General features: G+C 36.0%; 1 long non-coding RNA gene across 1 annotated transcript; it reads right to left on the bottom strand.

The window, feature by feature from the left end:
• Positions 1-3353: 3353 nt before the first annotated feature.
• On the bottom strand, positions 3354-19294 carry LOC121245475. Its single transcript, XR_005936795.1, has 2 exons — positions 19199-19294; positions 3354-3485 (listed from the first exon to the last, which is right to left on the bottom strand). It is a non-coding gene; the product is annotated as an uncharacterized LOC121245475 (long non-coding RNA).
• Positions 19295-20277: the final 983 nt, after the last annotated feature.

Here is a 20277-nt window from a genome sequence, read left to right as displayed (position 1 = left end):
AATATTGTTACTACTATATAACACTTATATATAGTTTATCCAATACCCATGCCTTATGATATTAAATACTTAGAAATAGGAAACATAAAGCAAAAAGATTGAACTTTCTGATACATGCCTTCAGAACACGTAGCAGTCCCATATTTTGCAACCCATTGAAAAGCATTTCCATCTAATTTAATAATTAATGACATTCAATTCATCCATTGAGGTGAGGAATTCGCATTAATGTAGTTATGGGGTATGTAACTGGGGTGGACCAATCGGAACCCAAAACTTACAACTACACTACTAAATATTAGAATACATCATTCAAATAACACAACTGTGCTGTTCCTCTATCTTTAGTAGTGTTTCTAGCCAGATATAACAATATGCACCTGGCATGAGGGGTGGGCAGAACATCTCCTTACAAGATTGCATCAATGCCCTTATACTTGTGGGATATTTGATATTTCCATATGGACAAACATCAATCTGACAGTACTTATAGATAAAATACATCTATACACCCCATTAGAGCTGTTATAAAGGAGCAGTGAATTCACTGCGCTGACAATTGAGGGAAATAAAATGTCAGTGATGAAAGCATGTAAGCAAACCTCAATATGAGTAATCCATCAATCACTTCCAATATCCAACACCCAAATTTACATGTTGGGGCTTATAAACAGTACCACAGTATGATTCCATGCCAAACCACCCACACCAGTCCCACTTCCCCTCCACTTCTTTTGCCACTTTTATCAAAGCCAAATATAGTCATTGATGAGCCAAAAAAAAAGGCACCAAGAAGACTCTTTTATACGCAAACTTTAAAGAAAAAGGTATAAACAACAGGAAAATTATTGTCATTGAATTACTCAAACAAGACAAAAGACTAAACCTGTCCTTGAATAAGAAAAAAACAGTTATAAGGGAACCATAAACAAATGAAGCAAGCTATATAGAGATGAATTTAATAAAAGCAGGTACAAACCTGTTATGCTGCAGTTTGCTTCAGAATCACCATTCACAATTAAAATATTGTCCCTTTGCATGCATGACCGCTCTTCAATCTTGAAGACTAAATGCAAATGACTTTTTTATGAGGAAATGCAAAAATTTGCCTTTTACACTCCATTCAACTATTATAAAGCAAAAACTTGAAATATACCTCCAAAGACAAAATCTAGCAAATAATCTTATATTACTTAACTTTCAAGAAAATCCTCAAATTTCTAGGATGACTAAAACTATTTAAAGTGTGAATATTGGAAAATTTTTTGTAGCTTACTCATTTTTGTTTAGATGTATTGAGAAGTTACCATGAAGGTCCAAGATAGTAATGGAGCTTCAGAAAACTGCTGCCTGGCTTATGTAGAAAATGCAGGGAAGATCTGATTGGGCGTCTGATTTGCCACATATATGTGGCGTTTGGATGAAATAGTTTTTGAGTAATGCTATATGTACTAAAAGTTTTGCTAAAGTTTTACATATGGCCCTCTCACCAATCAAAAGTTCAAATCAAACCCAAACCATATTCATATTGGTGATTGAACACCGACTCACCAATCACATGGGGTTAATAAGTTTTTTAAGTGAAATTTGTAGTATGTTTAGCATTTTCTATAATCTTTTAGGGTTCTTAAAATCCTAAAAACTTTTTTCTTTTGTTTTTTTTATGGATTTATGAGAGAGAATTCAAATGCCTATAGGAGTCCAGATTCACAACTTCTTGAAAATGAAATTTATTTGAAATTGATGTATATCCATTTATAATATTTATGTTATGCATGTAATTAAATATACATATATATGTTAGAAATAATGAAAGTAGAAGAATCACTTATATATAGTTAATGCACGAGTATAATTATATCTTTACTAATTTTTCTGGTGACTACAAATATGACTGTGACATTGATTTTTAGTTAATGAAATTTTTAACCTTTTCATGAACTTGCTTGATCTTTTTAAGATTTAATTACAAAATCAATATTGTAAAATTATCATTTAATAAGATGTATATGAGCAACTTTATTCTTAACATATAAGGGCTACCCTCTAGATGCCTTTTAAAAGGAGCGAATGCAGTCCAATTGGAGATTTTAAAAATCAAAATAAATATTTCTAATTATGAAAAATCCAAACTTCCATATATGTAAGCTAGGTGTCTTGCTTAATATAAGCATGTGATTTTTTCAAATGACATGCATGCATATTGATATGCCGCATCATGTGTGATCTCCAGTTTTTGTTTTGAACCTTTTAATTAGGCTGACTTTGTATTACCCGCTCTTAGACTTGTGTCCCCATTTTAAAGTAATGGAATCAGAGAAACATTTTCAATCAAAGATGGAGAAAACTTGTGTTCTTTAACATTGGTGCATTAAAGGAATATAAATTCAGCCAATCATGAAGATCGTTGTAGCATGCCAATGTGAGGATGTTAGGATAATAAAGACATTTGCTAGAAATGCAAGGATGCACATCACATATAAAAATAAATAAAAAATAGCGGGCAGAGCGTTTATGGAATAATAGATGTGGTCTATTATATAATGTGAAGAAATCCAATACACAACATACCAGCATCAACATTGTCCATCAAATCCCTAAGTGGCCCATCAACCACTCCATGATATATGACTAGCTAACTTTTCAACCTGCTCAAAAACAGAGTCACATCCAGCTTGCAAACTACTTATAATAGTCCATACATTTATTAGACAGAAGTCAATATATACCAAGCCATTATGGAGACAAATGAGTTTGTTTCTTAACTATGAGTATCAGTGCTTGTGCTCAAGTCCCATAACTAACAAGCCTTCTAGGCATAATAAGCCTTCTAATATTTGCACATCACAACTAATAATTTCTAATATTTGCTATAAAATAGATGATTTAAGAGGGTTTTAGAAAAATCTCTTAAATTGCACAAATATGTTCAGTTTACAACAGATCAATTCTTCATTACAGTTTATATTTTGGAGTCAAAACCACTTGTAACTACAGTACTAGACCATTTGCATCACACAATAAGATAAAATGAATTGTTTAAAGGAAGTGCTGAAATTAAAAGGATTAAAACAAAAAAAAAAAGTTAATCCTTGAATTTCATTACACAGATGGTGCAACACTCAACAGAACCAACTTTCACTCCAATCTAACACAATTTATATTTTGGAGTCAAAACCACTTGTAACTACAGTACTAGACCATTTGCATCACACAATAAGATAAAAAAGAAGCTTAAAGGAAGTGCTGAAATTAAAAGGATTAAAACAAAAAAAAAAGTTAATCCTTGAATTTCATTACACAGATGATACAACACTCAACAGAACCAACTTTCACTCCAATCTAACACAGTATTTAAAATCATATGATTGTGCCCAAGTATTCAAATAACTCACCTGCAAACTATCCATAGGTCAAGCAGCAAGTGCATCAACTTTCATGTCCAATATACTTTGTAGATGCCAAAATTGATACAATCAAGGCTCCTGCGAGAATGAAAATGTGTTGCAAGGAGTTAATTTAATAATCGCTGAGCACTTGATCATATGCATAGAAAAGAATATATTTATACTCTTCATTCGACTATTTCATGTAGTTAGACAAAACTGCCCAAACTGTAGTATGCTGACCCTAACGGAATGAATAAGCACTAACCCTAACCATAGAAGAAAAAGAAGATTACCAATAAAAGTGTGATGAACCACTCCAGGGAACTCCAGATGACTCACTCATACTGATTATGGAAACAATGATCCAAACTAAACAATGTTATCAAAAGTATGTCACTACAACACAATTGCTTTTTAGTGACGGTTAGGAAATTGTGACAGTCTCTAGACCGTCACTAAAAGGTATTTTCTGTGACAGTTTCTGGAAACCGTCACTAAAGATAGAATGAGATTTTTTTACGTTCCAACGTATGGGAAATATGCGTTCGAACGTTACATATACGTTCGAACATTATGTCTGTTTACGTTTGAACGTAAAATGTTTTGGCGCAACCGTTCGAATGTTATTAATTTTACGTTCGAACGTAAATGTTTGCACCAATGTTCGAACGTTAAGTAATAACATTCGAACGTTCATTGTAAATTTAAATTAAATGACTTTAATTTAAAAATTATGTGGTTTTTATTGTGCATAATTTGTGAACAAGTCTAAAAAATTGAATTGTATATATTTATATATACACACTTTGTAATATATAAATATATATTATTGATTTATATTATTTGAAATGCAGTGATTTAGTATTAAAGTTGAAAAATATAACATCAAAGAAGGTTAAAAATTGAAATTAAAAAACGATAGAAATATTCAATAATATTTTTCGTTACAAATATTAAAAATAAAATACAAAATTTGATATTAACAGTCAGATGATAACGTTATCCGCAAAAGTCGAACTCCGTACCTCCTCAGTCAAGGTATCAACCTTGTCGTTGAGGATAGTTACACGATGGGTGAGTTCGGCAACAGACGCCGATATAGCCTCGAGCGATCGATCGATCTTATGATCGATATGCGCAGTCAGCTGTGAGATGACCGCATCAACCCAAGCAGGCCGCACATCTCCTGCAGATGTACTCGGCGTATGCTGACTACTACCCGACATGACCTGGCTCAGGCTGCGTCGGAGGAACTAGATCCTCTACAGGGGGTGGCTGACGTCCCTCGCCTGTCCAATGCTACGTCGATGCGTGGTCATGTCGAGGGGGCTCATCTGATCTTTGACCCGGTCCTCTGGCTGGGTCGGCACTCCCCGTGCAAGTAATAGTCGGCTGATGAGGACACCATATGGGAGATTATCCGTGGAGACGATGCTCGCCTCGTAACGGATCCTCTGAAAGATGTGCAATGGCAAATCTATAGGATCTCCACGTGCCACTCGTATCAAAAATTGTGCCCGAAGCCGACTAAATGTGGTTTTATGAGCCACAGGATCGACATTTGTTGCAACAATAAGGTGCAACATGCGGAAGAAATGCAGCAGATGGTTCTGGTTGAAGGCGTTCTTCCGCTCGATCTGCATGCGATCCCTCCCGGTGAGGATGTAGAAATCCTCGTCTCGGTCATCATCCCGAGCCTCGACGCCAGTATCCTCAGCCTCTGACTGGCCTGCATCTCTGGCTGATGCTGGCTCACATCCCCGACCAGTAGATGATGTAGAAGTGCCTACATCCTCACGGGGTGTCGAGTGTGCAAATGTCTCCACTCCTCGACGAATCCCAAGGTGCTCGCCGATGACATCTGCTGATACCTCAATGGAAACACCGCGTACAGTCACGGTGTGAGAGGATGCATCCTGAGGCATGTCACACATCCCCATATAGAATTCTTGAACCATTGAGGGGTATACCTTCCCCCTCAATGTGCAGATATTTCCCCAGCCTCTACTGAGGAAAACATCTCTCAGGTTCGTCTGCTGCCAACAGAGTTCGTCGAAATCATTAATTAAGACTCTCGCTCTACCATAACGTACGAGCTCCGATACGGGCAGTGTCCGACGTGGCTCCTTCCCTCCCTCGTTTCCTAGTATGCAGTGGAAGAGCCATATCCTGAAAATAGAAAAGGAAAAAAAAAATTATTTACAATAATGCATTTTTTTGTATTAATTCTAAGATGCTCTGCCGTAACGTTCGAACGTTTTATCTTAACGTTCGAACGTAAAGATAAAACGTTCGGATGTTTATTTATACGTTCGCACGTAAAATATGTCAATATATTTACATTCGAACGTAAAACAAATACGTTCGAATGTAACAATGTACGTTCGAACATAAGCAGTAAATAAATATTGGCTGACGTACGTTCGGACGTTAAAACAAATACGTTCGAACGTATTTGTTTTACGTGTGAACATAAATATGGACGTCCGAACGTCGAAGCATGAATAATGTAGAAAATCATTACGTTCGGATGTTATAATCAAACGTTCGAACGTGGAAGCCGTAACGGCTGTGTAATTTAAACGTCGTACGTTCGAACGTCTTGGTGAAACGTTCGAACGTTTCGACGCAGAATGGCTGAGTCGACTCAGCCATTATTGAAATCTCAAAAATTTCTCTACACGGTTCTAAATACCGAAATGTCACCGTGGAAATGAAGTATACACTTCAAGAAATTTCTACGGTGACTATTCGGCAATGACTAGCCGTGGTGGCCGAAAATGAAGTTGAAAATCCGGCAACACTTATCCGGTTTTAAACAAAACTCAATCCAAATTTCAATAAAATACATGTTACTTGAATAAAAGATGAATGCCTACCTTTAGTGACGGTTGTGGCGGAGTTGACGGCGGCGGTGGGAGGCGTGGCGGCGTGCAACGGAGTAGACGATGAACAATAGAAATGTCGTTTCGACGTTCGGTTTTGGCCTTATATACACAGAACGTTCGAACGTACTTATTATTACGTTCGAACGTTTTTCAATTTAATATTATATTATAAATGTTTATGTTATAGATTAGATGTTATATAATATTATTGACAATTAGATTATTGGTTTTTTTGCGAGTGCTTGTTATATTTCTAAAGTTTAGCAATATGTTTATACATGTTGTTGTGATTTTATGCTTACTCTTGAATAATTGTGATTATTGTTTGTGAATTTTGTGAATAGTTTATGAGCTTATGGTGTTTATTGATTATTTAATAAGTAGTATATAGATATAAATAGATATATAAAATGTAGTATATTATATTATAAGTTAGTATATAATAAAGAATTTAATAAGTAACAATTTAATATATATTATTCATTTATATATGGTATAATTTATATATTATATACATTTATGTTCTCATTTAAAGTATTATGCTATCATACTATACAATGTAGTATATAGTTATAGATATATAAAATGTAGTATACATATTATAGTATAAGTTAGTATATAATAAAGAATTTAATAAGTAACAATTTAATATATATTATTCATTTATATATATGGTATAGTTATATATTATATACATTTATGTTCTCATTTAAAGTATTATTATCATACTATACAATGTAGTATATAGTTATATATATAAAATGTAGTATACATATTATAGTATAAGTTAGTATATAATAAAGAATTTAATAAGTAACAATTTAATATATATTATTCATTTATATATATGGTATAGTTTATATATTATATACATTTATGTTCTCATTTAAAGTATTATGCTATCATACTATACAATGTAGTATAGTAGGACTATTACGTTCGAACGTTTCAGGTTAACGTTCGAACGTTAAATAAGAGCGGGAAATTTCCCTCGATTAAGGTATGTGTGTGATTATTCAGACGTTCGAACGTTTAGACTATGCGTTCGAACGTTATTTGATGAAAATCACCAGAAAATTATGTACATCCGAACACCAAATATGTTAACGTTCGAACGTTACTTAAATTAGTGCGGAAAATTTAACTCTCAAATATGGTAACACTTTGATGAAATAAACGTTCGGACGTTTAAGTTAAATGTTCGAACGTTTATCTGTAAATTTACGAACGTTCGAACGAAAAATTGTGATACATTCGAACATATATGAGGAAAGTGCGGGAACTTTCCCGCTAGATTTTATGATATAAATAAGAAGGGTACGTTCGAACGTGTACTGTAAACGTCCGAACGTTATGAGCGGGGAAATTTTAGCATATAACGTTCGGACGTACAACTTAAACGTTCGAACGTTTAAACTAATAATTTGCGGTATTAATCAGTACGCGCACGGGAGGAAGCGGATCATTTCTTCTTCTCCTGCGTGCAACAGACAGAGAGAGAGAGAGAGAGAGAGAGAGACAGAGAGAGAGAGAGAGAGAGAGAGAGAGTTGAGTTAGAGAGTTAGAGAGTTAGAGAGAGTTGAGTTTTGGTAAGAAAATTTTTATTTCTTGTCTTTATTTGAATTTTATGATATTTATAGAATGTGTTTTTGTTATAGAATATTTCTAATAAGTTAGTGTTGTATTTTTTTGAAGGATTGCTTGTTTTGGGAAGTTGGAAGATTTTGATTTGTAAGAGGATATTGTGAGTGCTAGGTATATTTCTAAACTTTATCAATATATTGTTGTGATTTTATACTTACTCTTGAAATATTGTGATTATTATTTGTATAGTTTGTAAATAGTTTGTGAGTTTTTGTAAATATGTTGTGATATGAATTTGAAATATTGTGTTTCTTATTAGAAATATATTTTCATTAGGCTTTGTTAATACATGTTTATTACTTACTCAACTTTAAAAATATGTTAATACATGTGGCATGTTATTTTGTGAATATATTGTGAGTTTTTCCTAGTATGTTGTGATATGGACTTTAAATATTTAAATTATTATTTGTGAATGACGTTTGAATATATTTACATTATTACAAATAAGTAATAAGTTCGTATAGTAGGAATCGTACGTTCGAACGTTTCAAGTTAACGTTCGAACGTTAAAATAAGAGCGGGAAATTTCCCGCTCGATTAAGGTATCTGTGTGATTATTCAGACGTTCGGACGTTTAGATATACGTTCGAACGTTATTTTATTAAAATCACCAGAAAATTATGTACATCCGAACACCAAATATGTTAACGTTCGAACGTTAGTTAAATTAATGCGGGAAATTTCCCGCTCAAATATGGTAACACTTTGATGAAATTTACGTTCGGACGTTTAAGTTAAATGTTCGAACGTTAATCTCTAAATTTACGAAACGTTCGAACGAAAAATTGTGATACATTCGAACATATATGAGGAAAGTGCGGGAACTTTCCCGCTAGATTTTATGTTATAAATAAGAAGGGTACGTTCGAACGTGTACTGTAAACGTCCGAACGCTATGAGCGGGGAAATTTTATCAAATAACGTTCGGACGTACAACTTAAACGTTCGAACGTTTAAACAAATAATTTTAGCAGTTAACGTTCGGACGTACAAGTTAAACGTTCGAACGTTTAAACAAATAATTTTAGCAGTTAACGTTCAGACGTACAAGTTAAACGTTCGAACGTTTAAACAATAATTTTAGAACTTAATCAGTACGCGCACGGGAGCGCCATTGAACATTTTTTCTTCTCCCGTGCGCGCAACACAGAGAGAGAGAGTTGAGTTAGAGAGTTAGAGAGAGTTGAGTTTGGTAAGAAAAAATTTTTATTTCTTGTCTTTATTTGAATTTTATGATATTTATACAATGTGTTTTTGTGATATGGATTTGAGAAATTGTGATAATAATATTTTAAATTAAGTAATAAAATAAAAGTAACTCTTTAAGAATTATAATAATTAAAATTATTGTATAACCATTGAAATTTAAGAATGATAATTAAATATTTATAATAATATTTGAAATTAAGTAATAACAAATAAAACTAACTCTTTAAGAATTATAATCTTTAAAATTATATTAAACTTCTTTTACAATTTAAGTATAACAATTAAAATTATATTTTAAGAATGATAATAATTAAAATTATAATGTAACCTTTAAAATACTCTTCAATAAAAAAGTCTTGAAACTACTAAATAAGTAGAGTTTGAATATGTAAATATACTTATTTATTATAAACTAGAGAGAAAGGAAATAAGGATCAAATAGATTCTTATATAAAAAATTATATACTTATTGTCTATATAAGTAAATAACTCACTAAATTAAGTATAACAATTAAGATTATAATTGTAGAATGATAATAATTAAAATTATATAATAACATTTAAAATTATATATAACAATTATAATCTCTAAATTTTGGTCTAATTGCTAGACTGTCATAGTCTCTTCGGCCTTGAGAGGAGAGTCGAGGTCGGACAGTTTGTGACGGTTAAGTAATTAGACCAAAATTTAAACATTTCTTTCAAGATCATTCTCCCTCGTTGTGTACAAGACACGAAACAGGGGGTCACATAATCTTCCATCCCTCTTTAGTTTAACAATATGGAGATATTGTTGTATGATTATATTGCTAGATGCGTGTGATTGCATAAATACCCTTAGACCCGTTTGGGAATTAGTGTACATTTATGTGTCCACTGATTCCTGAATTGTCCAGTGTGGACAGTTTGAGATTATATTATCTGTATTGCACATTTTTGTTACTCGCTACTTTCCACGTTTAATATGAAGTTTCGGTGTCTTCTTCATTGTTCTTCGGGTATACTGTTCGTAGGGTCACAATCCCGATATTTGAACATGTATACTTGGAGAATTATGGGAGGTGCTGCCGAAATTTCTACTAACGTAGAAATTAGTAGAGTGACGAGATTTGTGCAATATGGAGAATATAATCTCGAATGGGATAGGACCAACTACCTTATCAACAAAGTAATGAGAATTGGAGCATGACATGCATTGTGAATTTTCAATGTACGTGTTATTAATATATAGATGTTTTTAGAAATGGACAAAAATTGGATGCGTCTAGACGATAGACTTGGAAAGGATTACGTACCCTATGCATGTGGAGTAAGAACTTTCATTGATTTTGCACGGGCTTCTGCTGATAGTCGTGGTTACATTAAGTGTCCATGTCGAGGGTGTAAAAATTTGTGTGCGATAGGATTGGATGAAGTAGAGCGTCATATATTTGTGAACGGTATGGATCTGGGGTATACGCGATGGGTACTGCATGGTGAGCCGTATGAAGGGTCAGCAGATGTATTGGTCGATCATCACAATTATTTGTGGCACATGGATGATGATTATGAGCATGATGAGATGGAGGAGATGTTGGGTGACATTGGAGCTGGGATGTTTATGGATGAGGTTAACGACATTGCCTCAACTGGTGGATCAGGGACTAATTGTGAAAATTTCCCTTCACTGTGGGAAGATGCAAAACGCGAGCTTTACCCAGGTTGTACAAAACATTCCAAAATGTCGTTTATTGTGCGGTTGCTTCACATTAAATCATTGTGTGGGATGTCGACGAAAGCAATAAACATGGTATTGGACTTATTTAACGAGGTGCTTCCCGAAGGGTCTGCATTGCCTAAGAACTTTATGAAGCGAAGCAGTTGAGAAAGGGATTAGGATTTGAGAACAAGTCCATACATGCATGCATGAATGATTGTGTATTGTTCTGGAAGGAGAACGAGGAGAAACAAGCATATCCTGTATGTGGAGAGTCGAGGTGGAAAGGTAAGAAAAACGTTCCGGTTAAGGTGTTGCGGTATTTTCCCTTGAAACCTAGGTTGCAAAGACTATATATGTGTAAGAAAACAGCTCATGATATGAGGTGGCACGAGGAGAAAAGAGTTAAGAATGACGGGTATATGAGGCATCCAGCTGATTCACTTGCGTGGCAGTCTTTCGATAATCAATATCCAGAGTTCGGGTTAGAAGCTCGAAACGTGCGCCTGGGACTCACAACCGATGGATTCAACCCTTTTGGGAATATGAGTACAAGTTATAGTACTTGGCCCGTGGTATTGATTCCGTACAATCTTCCACCATGGAGGTTCATGAAGGCGCCAAACTTTTTGTTAACTTTACTCATCCCAGGCCCTAGATCACCTGGGAATGATATTGACGTATTCATGCAGCCGTTGATTGAAGAGCTGAAAGAGTTATGGGAAACAGGGGTTAGAACTTATGATGCATCTAAGTCGACATCTTTTCAGATGCATGCTGCGGTAATGTGGACCATAAATGATTTTCCGGCGTATGGGAATCTTTCCGGCTGGAGTACGAAAGGGAAGTTTAGCGTGTCCGACGTGTAATAAAGAAACTGCTAGTGAGTGGCTAAAATTTTCTCAAAAGTTGTGTTTCATGGGTCATCGACGTTATTTACCAGCAAATTCATGCATGGAAGAAGAGAACTGTGCCAAGTTTGATGGAGAGTAGAGGATAGGATTGCACCAAAAGAATTATCTGGAGAAGAGATAGTGGAAAACTGGAACATGTTAGAGGCGAACAATTTTGGCAAAGGTTCGGGGAACAAGAACAAGAGAAAACGAGCGCCGTACCAGAATTGAATTGGACAAGCGTAGTATTTTTTTTGACTTGCCGTATTGGTCGTCATGCAAGTTGCGACATAGTTGGATTGTTAATGCATATAGAGAAGAATATTTGTGATAATATACTGGGGTACATTGATGAAGTATTAACAAAAGACGAAAGACACGATCAAAACGAGGAAAAGATCTTGAGAGAATGAGAATTAAACATAATCTGCATTTACGAGGTGGAAGGCAACAGGTTTGGTCATGCCGCATGCATGTTTTACGATGACGAGGGAGGAGAGGATGGATTTCTGCAGAAGTTATTACCTGTGGGGAATTCGTGGGAAGCTTACATCTAATGTACGTGTGGCCATATCTGAACTATGTATGTTTTTCAAGGATTGTTGCGCTCGGGTAGTAAATCGGAATGTGTTGTCGAAATTGGAAGAAGACATTGCTACTATTACTATGTAAATTCGAGCAGATCTTTCCACCATCATTTTTTGATGTCATGGTCTATTTAGCAATACATTTACCGCGAGAGGTATTTCTGGGTGGACCGGCTGCAGTTCCGTTGGATGTATCCAGTTGAAGATATTTTGAAGGTCGATTGAAAGCGCACTGTTGGGAATAAAGCCAAAGCTGAGGGTTCAATAGCAGAGGCCTATATACACAGATGAATGAGTTAACATTTTGCTCTCTATATCTTCGTGGTGTTGAGACACGATTTAATCGTCAAGAGCGAAATGCTGATCTTGCTACTCCGCCTCCTCGTGAGCTATCAGTGTTTTTCCCAGAATGTACGACCCTTGGTGGTGCACAAACAGGTTACGATTAATTGATGGAGAGTTGGGTAAAGTTCGGTCGGTATGTGCTAAATAACTGCCGAGAGATTGATGATTATCTTAGGTATGTCATTTCATTTCTTGTGAATAATTATAGTTTTCTTTAAATTAATTAGAATTGTTGTGCTCGAAATATACTTCTTTTGCAACATGTTAGATAACAGTGACCACATGGACAAACTTAGGAAGGAAGGCGTAGAAAATATAGAGGCAAGACACGAGGAAGAATTTTCCGGGATGGTTTGAAGAACGTGTATGAACTAAAATTATATATATGTTATATTGTGAAATTTTTAACCTCTGGATAATGAAATAATCAATATATACTATTTCAATTTATAGATTTTGGAACAACGTGCTCGTGATCCCGGATCAATTTCTTTCTGAATTGTATGCATTGGCCCGTGGTCCCTCAAATAGAGCACTTCGATATACTACATGCACGGTCCGAGGTTATAGATTCCATACTTTTGGACCGTGAACGTAATAGAAAGACTCAAAATTGTGGTGTGTTGGTCGAGGGAGTCAATGGAACAGATGATATTGACTATTATGGTGTCATACGTGGATATTATCGGATTGAAATATCTGGGTGGGTCTGTAACATATGTCTTTAAATGTGATTGGTGGGATCTAGGCGGTGGTCGGGTTTTGATACATAGGGATAATCACTTTACGAGTGTCAATACTGCATCTAAATGGTACGAAGATGATCCATTCGTATTGGCTTGTCAAGCTACCCAAGTCTATTACTTGATTGATCCAATGAAAAGTGCTGAATGAAGATTAGTGGGGAGATAACTTGGCAGATCGTACAAAAATTTGTTCCTCAAAATATATATGAAGCAGGAACGGGTGCAGATTACGAGAATAGTGGAGATGAAGATGACACTCCGATTGTTGAGGCATACCAGGAAGATGGAGAGGGTATTAACTTGTTTGTTGAACTCGGTGCACTCGAGTTGCTCCCCTTGTGTAGCGATGATGTCCCACCCGTACATCTCGACCCGTCTGTATTAAAGGATCATTCAATTCAAGTCAGTGAGGAAGAAGAAGAAGAAGACGAGTCAGAAGATGAAGACGAATCAGAATCCGGGCAGGAGGTGGATAAAGATGATGAAGAAGAGGTGCATGATGATGATGAAGATGTTATTGATGGAGATTCTGAAACAAGCATGGAAAAATCATCTGAAGAATAAAAGTACTAAATATTTTATTCATATAGGTGACTATAAAATATCTTGAATTTTCATAATTTCTTCTAATTAATTTTCTTTGATATAATTAATTATTTTCAAGAATGCCGCCAAAACGACAACGAAGAAATGTGCCTCCGCCAAGTCCAAGTCCTGAACCCATTGAGGACTTCCCACTCGAGGATCCGTTCCTGAAGATCAAGCTAACACAGAAGAGAACAACAGCCAGTCGACACCTACCAGTAAGGAAATATTGTCGTTGATAATTATATATATAGTTAATACTTTTTTCTCAATAACTATATAATTATAATTATAGTATATCTATTATCATGTAGTTGATGCATCTGCACGTCGCGGTCGTGGCTATACACGTGGAATCTCTCTTGAAGAAAATAGAAGGCATGGTAAACTGAAGATCACAATTCCTGATAATTCCACTGGAGGAGTGGATGATAGTGCAGCAGCACTTTCCTCCTATATTGGCACATTAGTTCGAGCTTATGCTCCATTTTATGTGCGCTCATGGCGAGATGTTCCGAATGAGATTAAGGAGCACATTCGAAGTCGTGTGCTGGTGAGTTTTACTTTCAGTACATTTTTTTCACCTAGATTAATATATTATATTTTTATCTGATTCCCTTATTAGGATGAATTCGACCTCGACTTTGGCCGTAGCGAGGATTTGAGAACCGTGAATGAGTTGATGGCTACACTATTCCGACGTCACAAAGGACGATGTCATGACCACTTCAAGAAGTTTGAGACGTTGGAAGAGGCTGCGCAGTCTCCTTTTCAGCAGATGAAGTTAGATGATTGGAGAAAGTGTTGTGATCTTTTCGCATCTCCAGATTATCAGGTATTTACATTTATATCTTTTAATTATTTACATTCATATTCGTTTTATATATTATATGTATACATATTACAATTAACATTTTTAATATATTTTGTAGCACTTGAGTTCTACAAATGCACAGAATAGATCCGTTATGACTGTCCACCATCGTGCCGGTTCAAGGTCATTCCACCGTCTTGCTGAAAAAATGGTCATTAAAAAATTATAGAATTCATTTATTTTCCTGATATTATTTCTGATAAGTACTAATATTATCTTTTTAAAATTGCTAATATTCTCGCTTTGTTAGAAACGTGATGATCCTGAAAACTTTTCCCTCATTCATGTCTATGCTGCTGCTCACACTAATGAGCATAGTGAGTGGATGGATCCTGTCGCTGCAGATAATTATGTAAGCAGTGTTAATTTTGTTAAATAAATTATTTATATAATATTTTAATAGTTTATTTCTTATTTCTATTTCTTTTAATACGTTACTAATTATTTACGATCATTACCTTTTAAATTGCAGAGCAAAATGTTGGAGATGCAGTCGGCTTCTGAGGAATCATCTCCTAGTGACATAGACATATTCACGCAAGTGCTCGGGCCGCAGTCTAGTATTGCAAGAGGTTTGGGACGATCTATCAAGCATAAATGTTCATCCTCCTCAACCTCATCGGCTTCACAAATTAATAATCTTACGGCAGATTTAGAAGCTGCACGGCGTGAGAATGAGTATATGAGGTCCAGACAACAAGAGTTAGAGTCTCTCTTAGAGCGACAGTCTCATTTAGAGACGCGTTTGCAGGACCAACAGAGAGACCAGGAGGAAAGAATACGCAATGAAGTGCAAGAGCAAGTGCAACGGGAGATGATGGTGCAAATGGAACGTGTTATGTCGTTGCAACAGAATCCCCGTGGGCGAGGGAAAAAGAAGAAATAAATTTTATCAATATTTCTGACTAGTTTTAATATCTAATTTTGTACTTTTATAAGACATTGTTACTTCTTAATTGGGTATGTAATATGATACTATTGGTATTATGAAGGTTAAATTTTATGAAATTAGTATTTCTGATCTGTACGTTTGAATGTAAATAAAAATCGTTCGAACGTTGGTTCACACTGTAACAAACGTTCGAACGTAAATACAATTGAATCGTACGAACGTTAAACTATACGTTCGAACGTACTCACGCTAAAACGAACAAACCGTTCGAACGGTAAAGCGACTAACGTTCGAACAAAGAACTTGCATTCGGACGCTCCTTCATTTACATTCGAAATAACGTCCGAACATTAAACGCGCTACGTTTGAACATTTACGTTTACGTTCGAACAAATATTCGAACGTTTAATGTAATTAACGTTCGGACGCATTAACATTCGAACGTAAATTTTATACGTTCGAACACGATATCCAACGAACGTCAACTTCTCTCATTCGAACGCCAATCGGTCGGGTATAACGTCCGAACGTTTGATTTTACGTCCGAACGTGATTTTCTGTGACAGTTCATAACCGTCACCAAAAAATGAACGTTTGAACGTTGTACCGAACGGAACACTTCCAACCGTCACTAAAAATATTTTTTGTGACGGTTGTACAGTAAACCGTCACCAAATGTTTTCTGTGACGCACTTTAGGTGACGGTCATGGTGACGGTTTCAAACCGTCACCAAAAATTTTTAGTGACGGTTTACCATTTTTTTGTGACAGTTTTCTCTGTCACAAAACACACATTCTGTTGTAGTGTGTGCCTCCTTAATAGAATATGCAAAAGACATTGAAGATACTAGACAAGTAAAACTTACAATATCCAAGTGATGTCCATGATAAAGAATATCATGCATGCTCTGGGTAAATAAAAAGATCCACTTCATTTCTTTAGAACCTTCATCTCTTTCGCTGACAATAATCCATCATTGATGGCAAGTTCATCGTGCTGCAATTCTTCAAAGCCCAAAATATTTCAGATCTTTAACCAACACCCTCTAGATAATTGGAACAACTCAAAAGCGCCGTAACCAAACTTCCACACAGTAAAGCCCAAAATTTCCCTCAACTGCCCAATGACTCCCACGATGCAAAAGTAGACAACCTTCCTCTTCACTATATATATATAATAATATATATATGTTTATATTTATATATTTGCCACCCACCATCTCCCACCACCAAAAGTGCACAAAATACACAAAAAAGCCTTTCCCATGATTTTTGAAGGTAGCTCACTGAGTCTCTCCACGAGACTGGAGAGACTCAGTGTGAGACGGCATATGTTGGAAGAATTCCCTCAACATCTTATCAGTTTCATTTGGCCTCTTATGAAGTATGCGCAGTTCATCCCTCATTTCATCAAGATGTGTCTTGTAGTTGTCGCATCTTTCTTGTACTAGTCAGCATCTTTCTTGTGTTTTTCAATTAAGGCAAGGTACTCTTTTTCTCGTTCACAGTCCCGTTGTCTTGTCAACTCTGGGATGACCATCTCCCCCAGCCCTCGGGCATATCCTGGTCTATGCCCAAGTACCTCCCTAAACACACTCGCTGCTGCCTCATCGGTGCGTCGTTCAGGCTCTAGTTCATCCAGTTTGCTAACCATCTCCTTCTGCACTTGGAAAATTTACACGGTTATTGTTAAGTCCTGTCATGCCTCATGAATTTATCATTGTTCAATATAAAGTAATTGGACCATCCTTTTGACCAGCAAATAGCCTAACATAAAGATCGTACTCACATAGGTGTCTTCAGTAGCTGGGGTGACAAATTTACCGTTCTTCTTTGACCAATAAGTCTCCTTATAAAACTCCACCAAAATTGCATTCGTCACCCGCTACAAGTGTGTGGAATTTGTATAGTTAGCTATGATCAATAAAAAACATGATTCTATGGAAAATGGGTTGTGACCATACAAGTTACGACATAAATCAGTTTCTAGATTATACCTTCTCCTCCAGTATCCTAACAAAGGATTTGCGGCTTGCAGTGTGGTTATTGGTTAGCTTCTTTCTATTCTCCTTAAAACCCAATGTTAGCTTTTGCAGGAACTGCATAATAAGATAGGAAAATCCTAACTTATTAAATTTCTCCTATTTTTTATTTTGAATAAGCAATATATATACCTTGAAGTCTTCGCTTCCCCTCCTCTCACACAGCTTATCCCAGACGATGGGGTCAACTATGCTACCCCCAGAACCTACTGCTTCTGCGTGACTTTGGTATGATAAATATTTTTTGTGTAATTCGTGATGGAATGTATTGAACCGCATACACAGCTGCTTTAAGACTGTCAATCTATGATTCGCCAGATCCCAATCCAACACAAAGTCACCCTACAAGAATGAACATCACGTTAACATCAACGATTATTCTACGCCCACTTCCTTACCCTTAAAATGAAATACCTGTCTTACTAGAACACGTTCAATCAACTCATCCTTTTGAGCCTGCAGCGCATCGGTCCATCTCGGATAACTCATGTCGCAGTGCTGTTTAACTATGTGTGTTACCCGTGTCGTGAACATGGATGCGTTCTGACAACACGGTGCCGTCTCGCCGTCATTAATCTTCAAAAGCACTTTTCCATGCTTTCTCAACTTCTCGAACTTGGTACACTTAGCAGGCCCACGCCTACGTTTGGACTGTTCCTCTGTAGCTGTAGGCACCGTGGGGCGGCTACATCTATATTTAACATAATAGTATTTGACTACTATCGTAGGTCATATTTAATTTTTGGTGTTTACACATATATGGTTCAACAAAAATAATTATTGAAATAACATGCATGTAACTACAGTACCAATATCTTCTCCGTTCAGTTCCGATTCTCTTACGGGTGAGGATTCTCTATTGGCCTCGGATGGGGGCTAAGGAATGGGACATGGAGGCTCCCATGGCTGACTAGGAGACTGTGTCGAGTCATCTGAGCCTGACTGATCCGCGTCTGAAGGGCTATGGTATGAATTGATACGACAACCTCGTGGTCGATGAGCTCTACATGAATATGGGACAAATCGTCTGGCACGTGGACCTCGTCCAGCACCTTTTCCTTGATAACTTTCTCCCCTTGCATCACCTGCATTCGTTCGAAATTCCATTTGAATTAAATGTTTTTCCAATATCTTTAATAAATCATATGATCGATATTAAGAAAAACATGACTCTAAGACCCATTTCTTATACGACTAATATCTACAAACCCTATAATGCTATATTGGTGTATTTTGTGTTAATACACCTATATAGCAATCCCTTCAATGTTCTCCACTTGATTGAGATATGATGCTTACTTGGCAGGGTCTTCGTCTGTTGCCACAAAGGATGCAATGAACTAGCATGCAAGAAAAAGTGCAAGAAACCAACTATAAGAAAGTACATTGAGTCAAAAACATCTACCTTGGATGTTGATGCTCCTCATTTCTTGCAGACTGAAGATGGGAATGGTCAAACTTTTTTACCCCACTTGAATGCAACACTCGCATCCTTTTTGCCCCCACCTGAGATGCAGTAATTTCAATTTATCAGTTACAGTTAACTTACAGAACCCAAAAGAATATATGATGTTATAAGAAAAAGCTGCGAAACACAATATTGACTTAATTATTAATGACTTCCCCTCATCAATATCATACAGTTCATGGTTAATAAGAAATAAGTCAAGCGGTATTGCATATATATATATATATTAATTAATTGTTTTACACTTTGCCAAGTATAGATAATATCCATGCAACGTTGAAGTATTTGCCGCACATAAGTATTAGTTATTGCATTTTGGTAACTTAGACTATATTTCTCACACGTGAAACTCACTTAATAACAAAACATTAGAAGGCTTCTTTATAAATGTTTCCAACCACTACTTGAGTCTATACTTATAAATACATCGCCCAATGTCGAACTCAAAGTAGCTAGCATTACATCTATACTTTATTAGTTGAGTGCACATTCAGGATCTAGAGAGCTTCAAAACAATATTTATTAAAACATGTGATACACTACTTGACCCGAATGTACATTAATAACATGTTGTGATTACGTAGTTGAAAGGAACATATGGGTAATTCTTCGTACTTTATATTGGATCCTTACCCATTACAAAAAGGTACACTAAGTGTCTTCAGTGCATATAATACTCGGCTGGTTGTCTATTCAGACACATACATGTCGTTTGTGTCTAAGTCCTCCTCATTTGAATATTCTCCATCGGCATAAGGATCCCCTGAACCAGAAGCAACCACGCCATCATCAATGAAGTTGGATGAATTTATGTTTTTGGAAGCCGGACCAGTGACTTCTCATGCATCAATGTGGATAGGTTCTATATCATTTCTATTAAGTGGAGTTGACACTGGACATGCATCACACGAAAATGGTGCATAGTCATATGGTGACTCATCTTCTTGATAGGCATCGTCATCACTTGATTCGTCATCAATATCTCCTAACACCCTCAACAACGGTGGAATGTAGTA

Source organism: Juglans microcarpa x Juglans regia, unplaced genomic scaffold (assembly GCF_004785595.1).
Source record: "Juglans microcarpa x Juglans regia isolate MS1-56 unplaced genomic scaffold, Jm3101_v1.0 JmScfU0031, whole genome shotgun sequence".
NCBI lineage: Eukaryota > Viridiplantae > Streptophyta > Magnoliopsida > Fagales > Juglandaceae > Juglans > Juglans microcarpa x Juglans regia.
Note: the sequence above shows the minus strand (reverse complement) of the source record. Positions and strands in the feature narration are given on the sequence as shown.